Here is an 18,447-nt window from a genome sequence, read left to right on the forward strand (position 1 = left end):
TGATCCTTGTAGATTGTAAAACCTCATGGGCAAGGCCATCTCTTCTGCTATATGAGTCAGTCATGTACTCTGTTTTATGTTCATTGTACTGGCATTTGTGATAGAATATATATGTACCGTGCCTTGGAAAAATATATATTAATCCACACAGGGCCGGTGCAAGGATTTTTGTCTACACGGACAAAGGTGCATTTCAGTGACTCTTACTCAGCTACCCCCTCCGAGCCCAACACAATCACCTGCCTCTATCGCCTTGACCAATGGCATGAAGAGGAAGGGTTAAAACACCGAAGGACAAAGTCCATTTTCAACCACATGCTTACAATTCCTGGTATATAAATATACAACCTGAAATTTACACCTTACTTCAAACAAATTAAAAGGGTACTCTGGCCATAAGACATCTTATCCCTTATCCAAAGGATAGGGGATAAGATGTTTGACCATGGAGGTCCCACTACTGGGGGCCATCACGCAGGGGCAGAGTAGTGACGTCACGACACTCGGCCCCATGGTTGTCACATGGCAGATTGGGAGCTGGCAGCACGGCGTGCAGCTCCTCGAGTTGTGTGTTGAATGCAAGATTGCGGGGGTCCCCAGCGGCGGGACCCCCACGGTCAGACATCTTATTCCCTATCCTTTGGATAAGGGGATAAGATGTCTTAGGGCTGGAGCACCCCTTTAAATAAGAAAAGAAAAAAACAGGAAAAGGGTATCTTAATACATAGTTCCAATATATTATTAAAAGGGTAGTCCGTTGCCCCCGTTTTCGTAAGACTTGCATTCTAAATGAATTTCGGGTGCTGTACAGAGATTGCGTGGGTCCCAGCGGCGGGACCCCTGCGATCAGACATCTTATCCCCAATCCTTTACCATCCTGCTGTCTAATTTATGTAAAAAGCCAAATATCCCCCCTCACAAAAAAAACACACCTCTTCCTCTGCTACTTCCTTCATCATTTAAAACCCCGGCCAATTCACCCAGGTTTCCATGAACAGATGATCCATATGGCATTTCTCGCTTGAGTAATCACTGAATATACACACTTTAACCCATTAAGGACCAGACCAATTTTTGTTTTTGCTCTTTAGTTTTTTCTCCTTGTGTTTTAATAGCCATTACTCTGCCAACAATGGAATTTAGCTGCACTGGAATTTCCAGCCCAAATTCCTATGCAAAATTCTGGTCGGAAATTCCATAGTGTGAACCTTTACATTTTAAGTGAAGGCTCTGGACATTGTAGAAACTCAGATGTGGATACAGATGTAAAGCTCTCATGCCCTTTGAGATGGACCGAACAGTAGGCAATATAATATCTGACACAAGTCTGCAGGGTATTCTGGGTGATCTATTATGAATACTATAGTGGACAAATGTTGGCAATAGTGTTGAGCGGCATAGCCAATATGCAACCATAAGGCAGGTTTATGCCATACAGATTAAAACTTGCTCCAGCTCACCTATCAATATGTGTGGACTGACTTCACGGGAAAAAATTGAGCAGATACAGATAAAGCTTTTCGCACCTTTCAATGCCAGATGTATAAATTGGTTTTCAACAATTTGTGCCTGCAATTTGTCTCTGATGGTGATCTCTTTTGCTGCCTGTTGCAATTTATGTTTTTGTAAGAATGTTGCAATATGTCCTGGTTTTGTATTTGTCTATAAATAAATATAGTATTTTACTCCCAATGTAAGACTATAAAGGTATTTTTTATGAACCATAGAAAGAACAGAATAATTCTCTTTGTGCTCCTACCATTCTTGTGCATTCCTAGGTGAATGTCTACAAATCTGTATCGTCCTTCATATGTGGGTTGTTGGATTGTACCAGAAAACGTGAAGAGTGAAAGTATTTAAAGTGGACCTACACTTTTCTAGAGGTTCACAAAATAAAAATTGCAGATCATTTCTGTTAAACAAACACTGTTTCTTTAACAGAAAGTATATCTTCTCCCCATGTTAACTAGGAAAATTCAAAGTGAATGCAAAATAGGCAGCCGCCTAGAGCGCATTCTTGATGGGGGTGCCGTTCTGCCCGCAGCAATAAAGTTAGCCAGCATCCGAAGCACCCACCCATCCAACAAAACCCTGCCACCCCAGTGGTAAGGTTATTACATGAGGAGGAGGATTGTTACAGTGTGTCACCACATTAGTAAGGAGATTACATGAGCAGAGGGTTTGTTACAGTGAGTAAGGTGGGGGGTGCCAAAGGCTGAAGCCAATGGGCAGGGTCAAGGGGCAGAAAAATTAGCTTTCACTTAGGGTGGCAAAAAACCTTGCACCAGGCCTTGGCAGTGCTGGTGCCTTCTGTTGGGACACTATTTTGCTAAAGTCAAAAGGTACTTATCTTGTAACCCTGTGTTGGATTCCTAATATATGCCATAACATTATGAGTTTAAGGTCCCAACTTCGGATACTTATTATTTGCGAATAGTGTTGGGCCCGAATATTTGCATTTCAAATTTTTATTGCAAATTCGCGAATTTGTGAACATTGCGAATATGTTCGCTATATATTAGAAATTCTGAAAATTTGCTTTTTTTTACATATGCGCATATTCCTTCTTTTAACTTGTGGGCCAATTAGAATGATGCAAATACACTTGTCAGAGGTTATCGACAACATCCCCAGCAACCAATAGCAAGGTTGCCCACCCCCCTCACTGTTTTCTTCCTCGAATACGTGAATATGCAAATATAACGAATATACAAATATTCGTCTGTATATTTGCGAAATTACGTGAATTTGAATATGGCCAATGCCACTCATCACTACTGTACTACTGCTTCTGTATAGAATAATATCCCTGCATAGTGATACTCCAACCACCTGCTGGACAAGAAACTACAATACAATGTCATTCTCTACACTAATATGGAGGCAGAATAATATTTAGAAGAGGAGCCAAGCAGATACATAAAGTATATAATTTTATGGAAAAATTTTCAGCATAACTAGCAATTTATTCATTGAAGCCTCTGCTTATTCTAGGCTAAGTAGTCAAGTGGACGGTGCTACTTGACAACTATCTGTGTATACAGAAAGATTTGTCAGTCACTAATTAGGACCACCCACCTGACTACTAAGCCCAGAATGAGAATGAGAACATACATAACATGCTGTCGGATTTGAATTAGCTTAGAGGGCATTTGTTGTTAGAAAGACATGATATCACATAAAGAAGGAAGCATTGTGGACCGGAAGACACCAAACTATGAGCTGCTGGTGATCAGGCAGGTCAGTATTGATTGTTTTTTATTTCATGTAGGTTTTATTTTATTTCACTACTAAAAATGATAACTACATGCACCAAAATTAGTGTGTTTAAAATTGTCATCTTCTGACCCCTATAATTTTTTTGGCATACAGGTATTATATTTTTATAGTTTGGACATTTACATATGCTGCAATACCACATATGTTTATGTTTATTTATGTTTACATATTATTATTATTTTTTAAATGGGAAAAGAGGGGTGATTCAAACTTTTATTAGGGAAGGGGTTAAATCACATTTATTAACTTTAAAAAAAAATATTTTACACCATTTTTTAGTCCCCATAGGAGACTATTACATGCAATTTTCTGATTGCATACACTGTTCAATGCTATGCCATAGCATAGCATTGATCAGTGTTGTCGGCACTCTGCTGCTCCTGCCTGGATCTCAGGCATGGAGCAGCAGATCGCTGATCGGAGTTAGATGGAGGCAGGTAGGACCCCTCCGCTGTCCATTCAGCTGTTTGGAATGCTACAATTTCACCACGTGAGTCTCGAACAGCCCGACTGAGCTGCCGGGAGCAGTTTACTTTCTTTTTAGATGCAGCGATCAAAGAGTCTAAGGGGTTAGTGCCGGGTATCACCGTGATCACCGTGACCACCCAGCTATAATGCAGGATCAGCCCGTGACCCGGTGTCATAACAGGGGAGTGTGACCATGGCGTATAGGTACGCCCTTGGTCTTTAAATGGGCACTGTCAGATACAAAAACCAGGTTTTGCAATTGCTTTCATCAGAAAGTTTTCAGTATTTCCTACTGAAAAAGCCAGTCAAACAACTGCCCTCCCTGCCTGCTTGGACACATACTAGTCCTGCGGTGTCCATGCATCATCACCTATGTCATGGACACACTTCCTTGATTGACAGCTGTGAGTGCAGGGCTCACAGCTTGAGGAAAAATCCTCCCACTGTCAGCTTGTGTCCCGCTACGGTCAGTGAGGACAAGCTGGGAGTTGTAGTATTGCTACTGCTAGGGAAAATGTAAGCAAACTCCATACTGAGGGAGGGGGCGCAACCAAACAAATATTATTTATGTGGGAAAATTGAAAATATTATTTATGTGTGCAAAAATTTTGGAAGGTTTTGTTTTCACGCTGTACACTTTCTGGTAAAAATGACATGTTTTATTTATTCTGTGGGTCAATACGATTAACCCATTCCCGCAGACTGCCGTTTATAAACAACGGGTTGTGCAGTGCGTTTGTGCACCCCTCCGTTTATAAAAGGCATACAGTTAACCCGGCGCTGCGCAGCATCGCACGGGTTAACCAGAAGAAGTCCCGCTGTTTCCAGCAGGAGACAACTTCTGCTTCACCCCCCCGGACCATCCATTGAAGGTCCTGGTCAGCGATCACTGTGATTGGTCCCTGTGGACCAATCACAGTGACCTGGGGTGAAAGTTCAGATCCCCCGCACTGCCCGCCCCCGGAAGTCGGGCAGAACAGGGGAAGATGGCTGCGGGGGCTCGTGGGGATCTGCGGCATAGGGTGGGAGGGAACACGCGGGGATCGGCGGCCTTACCGAGGAGCAACGGTGGGACCGGCCACGTGGAGGAGCAGCGACGGGACCAGCAGGTAAGTACATGCTTCACTGCTGCTTCGAAGAGTCTGAAAACTACAACTCCCAGCATGCCCAGACAGCCTTTGGCTGTCTGGGCGTGCTGGGAGTTGTAGTTTTGCAACTTCTGGAGGGCCCCAGTTTGGAGACCATTGTATAATGGTCTCCAACCTGTGCTCTTCCAGCTGTTGCAAAACTACAACTCCCAGCATGCACTGACTGTCCAGGCATGCTGGGAGTTTTAGTTCAGCAACATCTGGCCCTTCAGATGTTGCCGAACTACAACTCTCAGCATGCCTGGACAGTCAGTGCATGTTGAGAGTTGTAGTTTTGCAACAACTGGAGACACACTGGTTGGGTAACGTTGTCTGTTTCTAACTCAGTGTTTCCTAACCTGTGTGCCTCCAGCTGTTGCAAAACTATAACTCTCAGCATGCACTAACAGACCATGCATGCTGGGAGTTGTGGTTTTGCAACAGCTGGTGCACCCACCCCCCCCTGTGAATGTACGGGATACATTCACATGGGCATGGGTTTTACAGTGGGTTTCTCGCTGCAAGTTTGAGATGCAGCAAATTTTGCGCTGGGAAACTCGCTGTAATCCCCTGCCCGTGTGACTGTACCCTAAAAACACTACACTACACTACCACAAAATTAAATTAAAAGTTAAAAACACTACATATACACATACCCCTACACAGTATCCCCCCCCCCCCCCAATAAGAATGTCCGGTATGCTACTGTTTCCAAAGCAGAGCCTCCAGCTGTTGCAAAACAGCAATTCCCAGTATTTCCGGACAGCCTTTGACTGTCCAAGCATGCTGGGAGTTTTGCAACAGCTGGAGACACCCTGTTTGGGAATCACTGGTGTAGAATACCCCTATGTCCACCCCTATGCAAGTCCCTAATTCAGGCCTCAAATGCGCATGGCGCTCTCACTTTGGAGCCCTGTCGTATTTCAAGTCAACAGTTTAGGGCCACATATGTGGTATCGCCGTACTCAGAAGAAATTATGTTACAAGGTTTGGGGGGGGGGGCTATTTATCTTTTAACCGTTCATGAAAAGGAAATGTTGGGGTCTACACCAGAATGTTAGTGTAAAAAAATAAAAATAAAATTACACTAACATGCTGGTGTTGCCCCATACTTTACATTTTCACAAGAGGTAAAAGGGAAAAAAGCCACCCAAAATTTGTAACGCAATTTCTCCTGAGTACGGAGATGCCCCATATGTGGGCACAAAGTGCTCTGGGGGCGCACAACAAGGCCCAGAAGGGAGAGTGCACCATGTACATTTGAGGTGATTTGCGCAGGGGTGGCTGATTGTTACAGCGGTTTTGACAAACACAAAAAAAATAAAAACACATGTGACCCCATTTCGGAAACTAGACCCCTCACAGAATGTAATGAGGGGTGCAGTGAGAATTTACCCCCCACAGGTGTCTGACAGATCTTTGGAACAGTGGTCCGTGAAAATGAAAACTTTTGTACAGCCCACTGTTCCAAAGATCTGTCAGACAACAGTGGGGGGTAAATGCTCACTGTACCCCTTGTTACATTGCTCAAGGGGTCTAGTTTTCAAAATAGTATGCCATGTGGGTTTTTCTTTTTTTCTTTCTGTTCTGGCCCCATAGGGGCTTCCTAAATGCGACATGCCCCCCGAGCAAAATTTGCTCTCTAAAAGCCAAATATGACTCTTCTGAGCATTGTAGTTCGTCCATAGTGCACTTCAGGTCAACTTATGGGATACCTCCATACTCAGAAGAGATGGGGTTACAAGTTTTGGGGGGTATTTTCTGCTATTAACCCTTGCAAAAATGTGAAATTTGGGGGGGGGGGGGACACACATTTTAGTGATTTTTTATTTTTATTTTTTTTTACATATGCAAAAGTCGTGAAACACCTGTCGGGTATTAAGGCTCACTTAATTCCTTGTTACGTTCCTCAAGGGGTCTAGTTTCCAAAAGTGTATGCCATGTGTTTTTTTTTTGTTGTCCTGGCACCATAGGGGCTTCCTAAATGCGACATGCCCCTGAGCAAAATTTGCTCTCAAAAAGCCAAATATGACTCCTCTTCTGAGCATTGTAGTTCGCCCTTAGTGCACTTCAGGTCAACTTATGGGGTACCTCCATACTCAGAAGAGATGTGGTTACAAATTTTGGGGGGTATTTTCTGCTATTAACCCTTGCAAAAATGTGAAATTTGGGGAGAAACACACATTTTTGTGAAAAAAATTATAATTTTTTTTACATATGCAAAAGTCGTGAAACACATGTGGGGTATTAAGGCCCACTTTATTCCTTGTTACATTCCTCAAGGGGTCTAGTTTCCAAAATGGTATGCCATGTGTTTTTTTTTTTTTTTTTTGCTGTTCTGGCACCATAGGGGCTTCCTAAATGCAACATGCCCCCCAAAAACCTTTTCAGAAAAACGTACTCTCCAAAATCCCCTTGTCGCTCCTTCGCTTCTGAGCCCTCTATTGCACCCGCCGAACACTTTACATAGACATATGAGGTATGTGCTTACTCAAGAGAAATTGGGCTACAAATATAAGTATACATTTTTACCTTTTACCCCTTGTAAAAATTCAAAAATTGGGTCTACAAGAACGTGCGAGTGTAAAAAATGAAGATTGGGAATTTTCTCCTTCACTTTGCTGCTATTCCTGTGAAACACCTAAAGGGTTAAAATGATGACTGAATGTAATTTTGAATACTTTGGGGGGTGCAGTTTTTTTAAGGGGGTCATTTGTGGGGTATTTCTAATATGAAGACCCTTCAAATTCACTTCAAACCTGAACTGGTCCCTGAAAAATAGTGAGTTTGAAAATTTTGTGAAAAATTGGAAAATTGCTGCTGAAATTTTAAGCCCTCTGATGTCTTCCAAAAGTAAAAACTCATCAATTTTATGATGCAAACATAAAGTAGACATATTGTATATGTGAATCAAAAAAAATATTTGTAATATACATTTTCCTTACAACCAGAAAGCTTCAAAGTTAGAAAAATGAGAAATTTTCACATTTTTCATCAAATTTAGGGATTTTTCACCAAGAAAGGATGCAAGTTACCACAAAAATTTACCACTATATTAAAGTAGAATATGTCATGAAAAAACAATCTCGTAATCAGAATGATAACTAAAAGCATTCCAGAGTTATTAATGTTTAAAGTGACAGTGGTCAGATCTGCAAAAAATGCTCTGGTCCTTAAGGCCAAAATGGCCTTGGTCCTTAAGGGGTTAATATTAAATCTAGTAGGGCGCCCCCTCTGGTTGAGCCCTGCACCATTTGGGACAGATAATTGTCTTTAGCTATAGTCAGAAACCTGTTTCCTTTATGAGATTTACAGGTCTCAGTCTCCGAGTTTATATCAGGATAAAGTCCCCCATTATTATCACATCATTTTGATTTGCTGCCTTGTTTATTTGCTTCAGTAATTGATCTTCTGCCTCTTCCATTATGTTTAGTGGCTTATTGCAAACCCATATCAGAATTTTTTTATTCATATCTCCAGATATTTCTACCCATAATGACTCCACATTATTGTTTTCCTCCCAAATATCCTCCCGCAGTGCAACCTTAACACTGGACTTTACATAAAGATAAACTCCTCCCCCTTTCTGTTTTGTCCGATTCTTCCTGAATAGACAATAACCCTGTATATTGACCGCTCAGTCATAGCTATTGTCCAACCAGGTTTCTGTTATACCCACAATGTCATAATTCTCCTCAGACATTTTCAACTCCAGTTCGTCAGTTTTATTGGACAGACTTCTGGCATTAGTCATCATGCAATTCAATGGTATATGTTTTTTTTCCTATGACGCCTATCCCTATTAACTATTCTAACCCCTCCCTCCGCTCTGCTTTTATACCTTTTTCAAAGACTCCTATGGCTTTTGCTTCTTGGTTTATGGAGCAGACACCCCCTAGTGGTCAAAGGCAGAGTCCTGTTGCAGTATTGACACTTTTCCCTCTACCCCGTTTTCTAACTGAAACCCAGTTAACTGCCTGACTGTACTGCACCTCCATCCCACTATCCTCCCCCACCTCTACCCCAGAGAGTACATGCTCAGCGAGCAGGAGACTCCTCTCAAGGTTGTCAATGCATCTCAATGTTGCCAGTTGCTCCTCTAGATCCAGGATCTGGGATTCCAAATGAACAACTCCCACACATGGGTGCATACTGCACCTGTGTATAATATACAGGAGCAAGGACTCCTATCACTATGAATTCGGGTAGAAAAAAAAGACATGGTGCACATCTACAATCTTGCATAATGATCTGATTGCTTCTCAGCATAATATCAAAAACTAACAGGTTGTTAGTATACATTTTTGATCAAAAAGTACAAGCCCACTTGCCACGTCAAGGCCACCTACTCAGAGTGGGTCCCTAACGTCCCTAGCATAAAATGGCGCAGCACCGAGCGGCGACCACCACCGCCACGACACCAGTGCCCACAGGGGGGGAACGACCCACTGGCAGAGCGGCCCCAATGCCACTCAAACCAGTCTATGGGCCGCACCTCCCCGCAAACACGGCGCCACGGCAGCAACGGATGCCGCACAGCACCACACCAGTGTGAACAAGGTGTAATAGCACACTTACCATGCTCTCCCAGTCAGACTGGGAGGACGCTAGGAAAGAAATGGCCCATGTGTAGCTAACTACTACTTATATAGGGTTGGGCTGAGGGGGTGGGGAAGAGTGCAGCACATTTTCAAACAAAAAAAAAAGGAGGGGATAGAAAACAGTGTGAAGTCAGGTAGAAAAACAGACATGGTGCACATCTACAATCTTGCATAATGATCTGATTGCTTCTCAGCATAATATCAAAAACTAACAGGTAGTTAGTATACATTTTTGATCAAAAGTACAAGCCCACTCGCCATGTCAAGGCCACCTACTCAGAGTGGGTCCCTAACGTCCCTAGCATAAAATGGCGCCGCACCTCCCCGCAAAAACGGCGCCACGGCAGCAACGGACGCCGCACAGCACCACACCAGTGTGAACAAGGTGTAATAGCACACTAACCATGCTCTCCCAGTCAGACTGGGAGGCTGCTAGGAAAGAAATGGCCCATGTGTAGCTAACTATTACTTAAATAGGGTTGGGCTGAGGGGGTGGGGAAGAGTGCAGCACATGTTCAAACAAAAAAAAAAGGAGGGGATAGAAAACAGTGTGAATTCGGGTAGAAAAACAGACATGGTGCACATCTACAATCTTGCATAATGATCTGATTGCTTCTCAGCATAATATCAAAAACTAACAGTGTTGCCAGTTTCTCCTCTAGATCCAGGATCTGGGCTTCCAAATGAACAACTCGCACACATGGGTGCATACTGCACCTGTGTATAATATACAGGAGCAAGGACTCCTATCACTATACTGACTGAGGTCCTTGCTTCTAGTGTGGCTAAGCTATGTTTACACAGCTGATGCTGAACAGGAGATATACATCATATTTCTTCTGCCCAGCATGAATTTACAGTTAAACAGCGATGTGTATACATTGCTGCATTACTGTCATTCCTTGCTGGGCTGTGCGCTATGAGCAACACTGCTTAAATCTTTATGGGGGTATACACTATATACAGCCATCTATAGATATATTTTTATACTGTATGCAGAAGGCAAATGTCCACTTACCAATCTATGTCCTGTCTCAGCCTGGTCCGCCTAAGCCCAGTCTCCTAGTGATGATGTCATTAGAGGCGGTGCTAAAGCCGGTAGTCAGAGTAGTAAGCATGGCTCTGTTCTCATTATGCATGTTCCATAATGTGACCTTTCCTGCCAGTGTCTTTCCAAACAGGGAGACTACAGGTGTTGCTTAACTACAACCCCTATCATTCCCAGACAGACAAAGGCTGATGGGGGTTGTAGTTCAGCAACAGCTCAAGGCTCCCTGTTTAGGAACACACTTGTTTATGGGTGCTCTTTGACAGGGGAAAGTGCCCTAAATGTACTAACCCATTTTTTCGTGTTTTTCTTTAGTTTCAGATCTGAGTATGCTGTAGACTTCGTCGGATTTGTTGGATTTCATCGATGACCAACCTTTTTTTTTTCTTTATAAAATGGTTATCGAGGGATATAAAATGTATATCTTCTACTCAGCATCAGCTGTGCTCGGGTACTGTATAGCTGTGGGGACAGCTGAGTCCCGATGCCGGCAGGGACAGTATCCAGCGCAGCGTTATGCTGTGCTGCATAATGTACGTTGGTGGAGGGAAGTAGGGATGCTAGGCATCCCTGCTTCCCTCCGATGCTGAAACTATGGCACCATAATCTCATCATACTGCAATTTGGCAAAACTGGTCAGGTAAAAAATACCAAACCCAAAAACACAAAATTGGTTTTGCCATATTGACTGCTTGATAATATCTGGCTGTGGTGTTCTTCCCTTGGAAAAAACGCCATATGGCCGTTTGGGCAATTTTTGGGGACTAAGTGCCAAAAAAAAAAAAGTGAAAAATCTAGCCTTAGGGAGGGGATTGTGGCCAAGACAGATGAGACACAATCTTTAGTTCACAAAATCAAAACATGTATTCTCAGAGTTATTTTAAAATACTCTTATATTTAATATGACACACTTGCAATGTGTAGAAGAAAAAAAGCGACAGGTTCTCTTTAAGATTTGTCAGGCTAATGGCCTGTATCAGGGGCGGACACAGACAGCAGAGGGCCCCTGTGCAAAGAATGTGCCTGGGCCCCCCCCCCCCCACCAGCACTGTGCCCCCTCATGTACCTAGACCCCACCGGAGTGCCTCCACTTACCCCGCCCGTGTAGTGTCGCCACTTGCCTTGTCCACCACAGGTGGATGGAACGGCTCCTGAGGTGGGCTCCGGGTGGCCCCTGTCCCTCTCAGTGTGCGGACCAGGCCCCATGAGTACTCCCCTGGGTCAGCCTGACCCGTATCTAGCTGGGAGGCAGAGGGCAGTGCTCCCCTTTACACTCGCACCCCTTGACTTAGCACGACACCCCTTGGCACCCCCTGGTTCCTTGGCTCCTTAGTAATAGAAGTGACTTACAGGCAGGGCCAGACTGGGACCAAAAATAGGCCCAGGCATTTTAAAATAAACAGCCCATTTTTATAGTGGGGGTCTGACTCATGGGACCCCCACCAATCACCTTGGTTCAAGTGGCTGCCCAGATGTTGGAAAGCTGCAACTCCCATCATGTCTGAAGTGACTACAGCTGATGGGACAGTCAGGAGACTACACAATGATATCAGTGACTACAGCTCTGATGGGACAGTTAGGAAAATACACAATGATATCACTGACCTGAGTGACGTCTTTTCTGTTGTCTTTATTTTTCTTCTTCATCTGGTCCAGACACCAGGATTTCTTCCATCTTCTCTGCAGAGTCTGACACCTGGACATCATTGGTTCCTTAATTTGTCAGTAGATCCTCATCCTCTGTATGATGACAATAATCATTATAACCTTGCCAAATACTGTACCCCCTGAATATAATACTGCCAACCACTGTACCCCCTGAATAATGCCAACCACTGTACCCCTGAATATAATACTGCTAACCACTGTACCCCTGAATATAATACTGCCAAATACTGTACCCCTGAATATAATACTGCCAACCACTGTACTCCATTAATATAATACTGCCAACCACTGTACTCCATTAATATAATACTGCCAACCACTGTACTCCATGAATATAATACTGCCAAATACTGTACCAACCACTGAATCATCCCATACACCCCACGCACTCCATCCTCAGTCTCCTCATCACCCCATATACCCCACATACCCCATCTTCAGTCTCCTCATCACCCCATACACCCCACGCACCCCATCTTCAGTCTCCTCATCACCCCATGCACTCCATCCTCAGTCTCCTCATCACCCCACGCACCCCATCCTCAGTCTCATCATCACCTCAGTCTCATCATCATCATCATCCGAGATCTTGGGTCTTCCAGCAGGACAATGACCCCAAACATACGTCAAAAAGCCCCCAGAAATTGATGGCAACAAAGCGCTGGAGAGTTCTGAAGTGGCCAGCAATGAGTCCAGATCTAAATATCATTAAACACCTGTGGAGAGATCCTTAAATTACTGTTGGGAAAAGGCGCCTTACAATAAGAGACCTGGAGCAAAGGAAGAGTGGTCCAACACTCCGGCTGTGAGGTGTAAGAAGCTTATTGATGGTTATAGGAAGACACTGATTTCAGTTATTTTTTCCAAAGGGTGTGCGACCAAATATTAAGTTAAGGGTGCCAATAATTTTGTCCAGACCATTTTTGGAGTTTGGTGTGACATTATGTCCAATTTGCTTTTTTTCCTCCTTTTTTTGGTTTAGTTCTAATACACACAAAGGGAATAAACATGTGTATAGCAAAACATGTGTTACTGCAATCCTTTTCTGTGAGAAATACTTATTTTTCTTGAAAAATTTCAGGGGTGCCAACATTTACCATTATGACTGTATATGGCACTGAATACATAATCTGAAACTTTAAAACCTTACTTTTAATACTTCTTCTAAAAACCATATATCAAAAAAGAAAGTGAATAGAACTGTATTTATACATATCTGCATCTATTTCCGGCCACCATCTTAGTAGCCATATTAATACTTGCCGCCTGTTCACACCGACCATATATGCACACTTGCCTGAGTGAACATCCAATTTTCAACATCAATGTGTTAGTCTTATATACAATCATGTGTTCCATGTCCATCGCAGGAATCCTTGTCAGTTATTTTATGTATTTGCATGTATTCAGAATTAGTAGTGTTAGTTTTGTAGTCACACTCATTATTTGTATATTATTGAGAGTTTTAGCACACTCCAAAACATCAATGCATAAATCCTCTCTCTGGCAGACTACATTCTCAGTCTCTTACTGCATGCTATCAAATGAATGGCATTTAACCCATACAGTGCATACAACATAACTGTTCTGATGGCGGCCATAACACATACACACACACTACCCCTATATACACACACACATGGCCATCATACACAGCTTCTATATGCACATACACTGCCTCTATATACACACATGCATCATAAATATATACACTGCCTCTATATACACACACAGCCATCATACACACATACACAGCTGCTATATGCACACACTGCCCCTTTATACACACATGGCCATCATACACATACACAGCTTCTATATGCATATACACTGCCACTATATAGACACACACTGCCATCATGCACACATATCAGCCACTATACACAAACACTGCCACTATATAGACACACACTGCCATCATACACACATATACAACCACTATATACACATACACTGCCACTATATATACACACACACTGCCATCATACACACATATACAGCCACTATACACATACACTGCCACTATATAGACACACACTGCCATCATACACACATATACAGCCACTATACACAAACACTGACACAATATAGACACACACTGCCATCATACACACATATACAGCCACTATATACACATACACTGCCACTATATAGACACACACTGCCCCTTTATACATACATGGCCATCATACACAAACACAGCTTCTATATGCATATACACTGCCACTATATAGACACACACTGCCATCATACACACATATACAGCCACTATATACACATACACTGCCACTATATAGACACACACTGCCCCTTTATACATACATGGCCATCATACACAAACACAGCTTCTATATGCATATACACTGCCACTATATAGACACACACTGCCATCATACACACATGGCCATAAATAAATACACTGCCTCTATATACACACACTGCCCCTGTATACACACATGGCCATCATACACATACACAGCTTCTATATACACATACACAGCTTCTATATAAACATACACAGCTTCTATATACACATATACAGCTTCTATATACACACACTGCCCAATTATACACACACATGGCCATCATACACATATACAGCCACTATATAAACATAGACAGCTTCTATATACACATAGACAGCTTCTATATACACATAGACAGCTTCTATATACACATACACAGCTTCTATATACACATAGACGGCCATCATACACACACACACACTCTGTCCCCATATACACACACACACACACACACACACACACTGCCCCCATACAAGTAAGTACCTGTGTGCAGTGTAGTCTGCTGCTCCGCTCCTCTATTGCAGGCAGTGGGCAGGAAGAGGAGGGACACGTGAGCTGACGTCACTGGCCAGCTGCTACTATCAGGCCCTGCTGGTAACTGAGAGCCGCGCACAGGCATGTCTCATACCAACTGCAGACCCTGACATTATAAAGTGACAGTGTGCTGCCCTCCGGACGGCGCTCCCTCTCGCTCCAGCCTCGCTGGCCAGTCTGGGCAACAGACAGGGCAGGGCTGGAACATAAGAAAAAAGAATATGATGTAGTCAGTCAGTGTACAGTAAGGCTCCCCCCCCCCCAGCCGTCAGTGAGTGACAGTCACTCACTGACTCGCAAGAAAGAGTGTTGGGGCCAGTCGGGCCTCCCTGAGGGTCCGGGCCCCTTACTGGGGTACCGGTTGTACCCCCCTAATGACGGCCCCTGGCCTGTCCGTCTCGACCGGCCGGTTTAAAGGTAAATTACTGCTGTCAGCGGCAGGTCCGGGACCTGTTGCTGCAGCATTTAGTATGAAGTACTGGCAGGGGGCCCTGCAGGGGCCCAGACTGTGACCTGGGCCACTAGATGGGCCCCCTAACACGCTGGGCCCCTGTGCAGCCGAACCGGCTGAACAAGTGATATGTCCGCCCCTGGCCTGTATGTGATGAGGGTTTCATTATTCAGAAACAGAGGTTAAACAACAAAATGTGACAAAGGACAAAAAATATGTTCAATACATTAGGGACTCCTAAAGCTTCAAAGTCAAGTCATATTACAGCATAGAAATGCATGGCTCAGGCTGTCTTTGAAGTGGTATCAGAGGAATTTCCAGAGTATATTACTGGAAATGGTTTAGGGATAGATGTCAGTCAATGGTAGAAATTAAGAATTTGAAATTACATTTTAGCATTTTTAATAGGCTGCTGCTATAATTTGGAAGATAATTAGAATTTTACTACAAAAATCTGTTTCTCATACTGATAATTTCATTTTGCTATTTAAGACATCTTAAAGATAAACTTTGTCCCACACGGTATGCAGAAATGTGCTAATTTATATAAAGAAACACCTTATATTCTATATTATCTTTTACATAATACAGATGTCAGTATGTCATAGATTTCACTAATATTAAATGTTATTTATTTCAGTGTTGGGAAGAAATGGCATGGGTAAGTCTAATATTCTAGTACAGACCACCATCAAAGTGTTAGGAGCTCCATTTTCTGATTCTGTAAAAATTACGGAACTTTAATGAAGAAAAAAAATCATGTCAGTTTTTTTTTGTACTCCACTAAAATCCTGCAAAATAATGGACATATAGCGAAAAGCTAGAGTCAATAGGATATGTCAGGAACTGTTGGTGACTATTGTGACACACTCTGTCCGGCCCTGTTATCAGCGTTTGTAACAGAGCTCCGTAACACTGATGTGAACATAGCCTAAGGTCGGACAAAGCGTTACAGATCCCAATGAAATGGAGAAACAATATCTACAACTCCTTTGCATTGTTGTTATAGACATTTGTAAGAAAGAAAAAAGTTTCTATGAGGCAGACATGTAAAGGGAGCTCCTTAGAATTGCATAGACTTTGCAATTGGATAAGTGTTTTCATTAATAAGTTACATGATATTCAGAGCAGTTTTTCAACCAGGGTCAGAAATCTTAATCTCCATTTAAGTTGCCTCCATTGGCATGCCTGCTCACAGCCAGATTTACTGTGCTCGAAGGTCTCTAAAAAGCTACATTCTACCACAGGCATCAGACATGCTCTGTGCCACTGTATGTCCAACTCCTCATGGCTAGTAAGCCGCTACCTTTTTTACGAGTACTGACCCACTTACCTACACATATGCAATGTCCACTTAAAATACTCTGCCTAGCACTTACAGAACAGACCCCAAACCAAACTATGTAGTATGGCTAAACTATGAAGAAGATGTGCACTCACAACAATAGACAACACATTAGGTGATTTAGTTGCATAAGCTATTGTGTAGGCACAACACTATTGCAGGCATATCAAATTATTATGAGATTAGTAATAGATTTATAGGGGTATCTACTAACCCGTATATGTGATCTCCCAAACTAAATATAGTAAAGAGGGGGGGGGGGGGGGGAGGTGCATATAAAACTTAGCTTTTAATAATGGTATTTAAGAAATATAATGCATGTGATGTAGTATTGTTGTTTGTAGCACTCAGATGAGAAGTGCACAAACCAAATAGACGCCTGATATAATCTGCTAAAATATAACAGATGGGGAGAGGGCTCCCACAATATTGTGGGAGCCCTCTCCCCATCTGTTATATTTTAGCAGATTATATCAGGCGTCTATTTGGTTTGTGCACTTCTCATCTGAGTGCTACAAACAACAATACTGCATCACATGCATTATATTTCTTAATTACCATTATTAAAAGCTAAGTTTTATATGCATATCAAATTATTATCAAATTATTATTCTCAAAAAAGGGTAACATACAAACATAAGGGGATGAATAAAGTCAATACAATAAGGCAGTAAGGTAGTAAGGGTTACCTCACTTAGTATAGTCAAAGTCTGTAGTCACAAAGAAAGCTGTTTTATGTAAGGTAGGTAGAAAGTCATAAATCTTTGGCCTCCCTAGAGCGGATGCCCACTAGTGCCTCCCACCTGTCCCCCAGGACCTGACACATTCTTTCTCCCCCTTGACTTCCTGCCTGTATTTCCCAGCCTCCCACAGAGTCCTTGCCATCTTGTGTCTTCCTTCAGACCCACAAATCCGGTGCAATGTTGTGCCTCTGCTTCTGCCCCTATCACATTGTGTGTATTTCAGCCTGACATAAATTGTCACCAAAGGGATGTACACCACCACCTGAACAACCAGGTTGATGCATGCCAAAGCTGTGCCTATTCTCTGGCAGAGACCATGAGAACAGACCCCATGGAATACTGGGTCACCAGATTAGACCATTGGCCAAAATTTGCCCAGTTTGCCATTGTACACCCTTCAGTATAGCATCAGAGAGAGTGTTCAATGCAGCAGGTGGTGGCATCACCCCTTAAGTGAACAAGATGGTCAGCCAGCAACATGGAAAAACTGCTGATTACTAAAATGAATTAGGCATGGATCAGTGAGGTATTTATAACTTCTGAGCCAGATGCCACTGATAAGACAGTACTACCACCAACAGCGCTGTCTGCCACAAATATCACCAGTCCGCCACTGCCTGCCATCCGCTGACTACTACAACTACCACCAGCCCATCACTACTACTCCACCCACCACTGCCTGCTGTCTGCTGGATACAGCAATCACTAGTACACTTCTGCTTACTGTCCACTGGCTACTGCAACTACAACCAGTCCACCACCCTCACCGCTCCCTAAAAAGGGAGAATTGTTTGGCTTTCATGCTAAAATTATTTCCTTTTCACTTTTGGTACACCAATCCTGTAGCAACTCCTAAAAGGGAGGATCTTTGGAACAC

This window comes from Hyla sarda, chromosome 10 (assembly GCF_029499605.1).
Source record: "Hyla sarda isolate aHylSar1 chromosome 10, aHylSar1.hap1, whole genome shotgun sequence".
NCBI lineage: Eukaryota > Metazoa > Chordata > Amphibia > Anura > Hylidae > Hyla > Hyla sarda.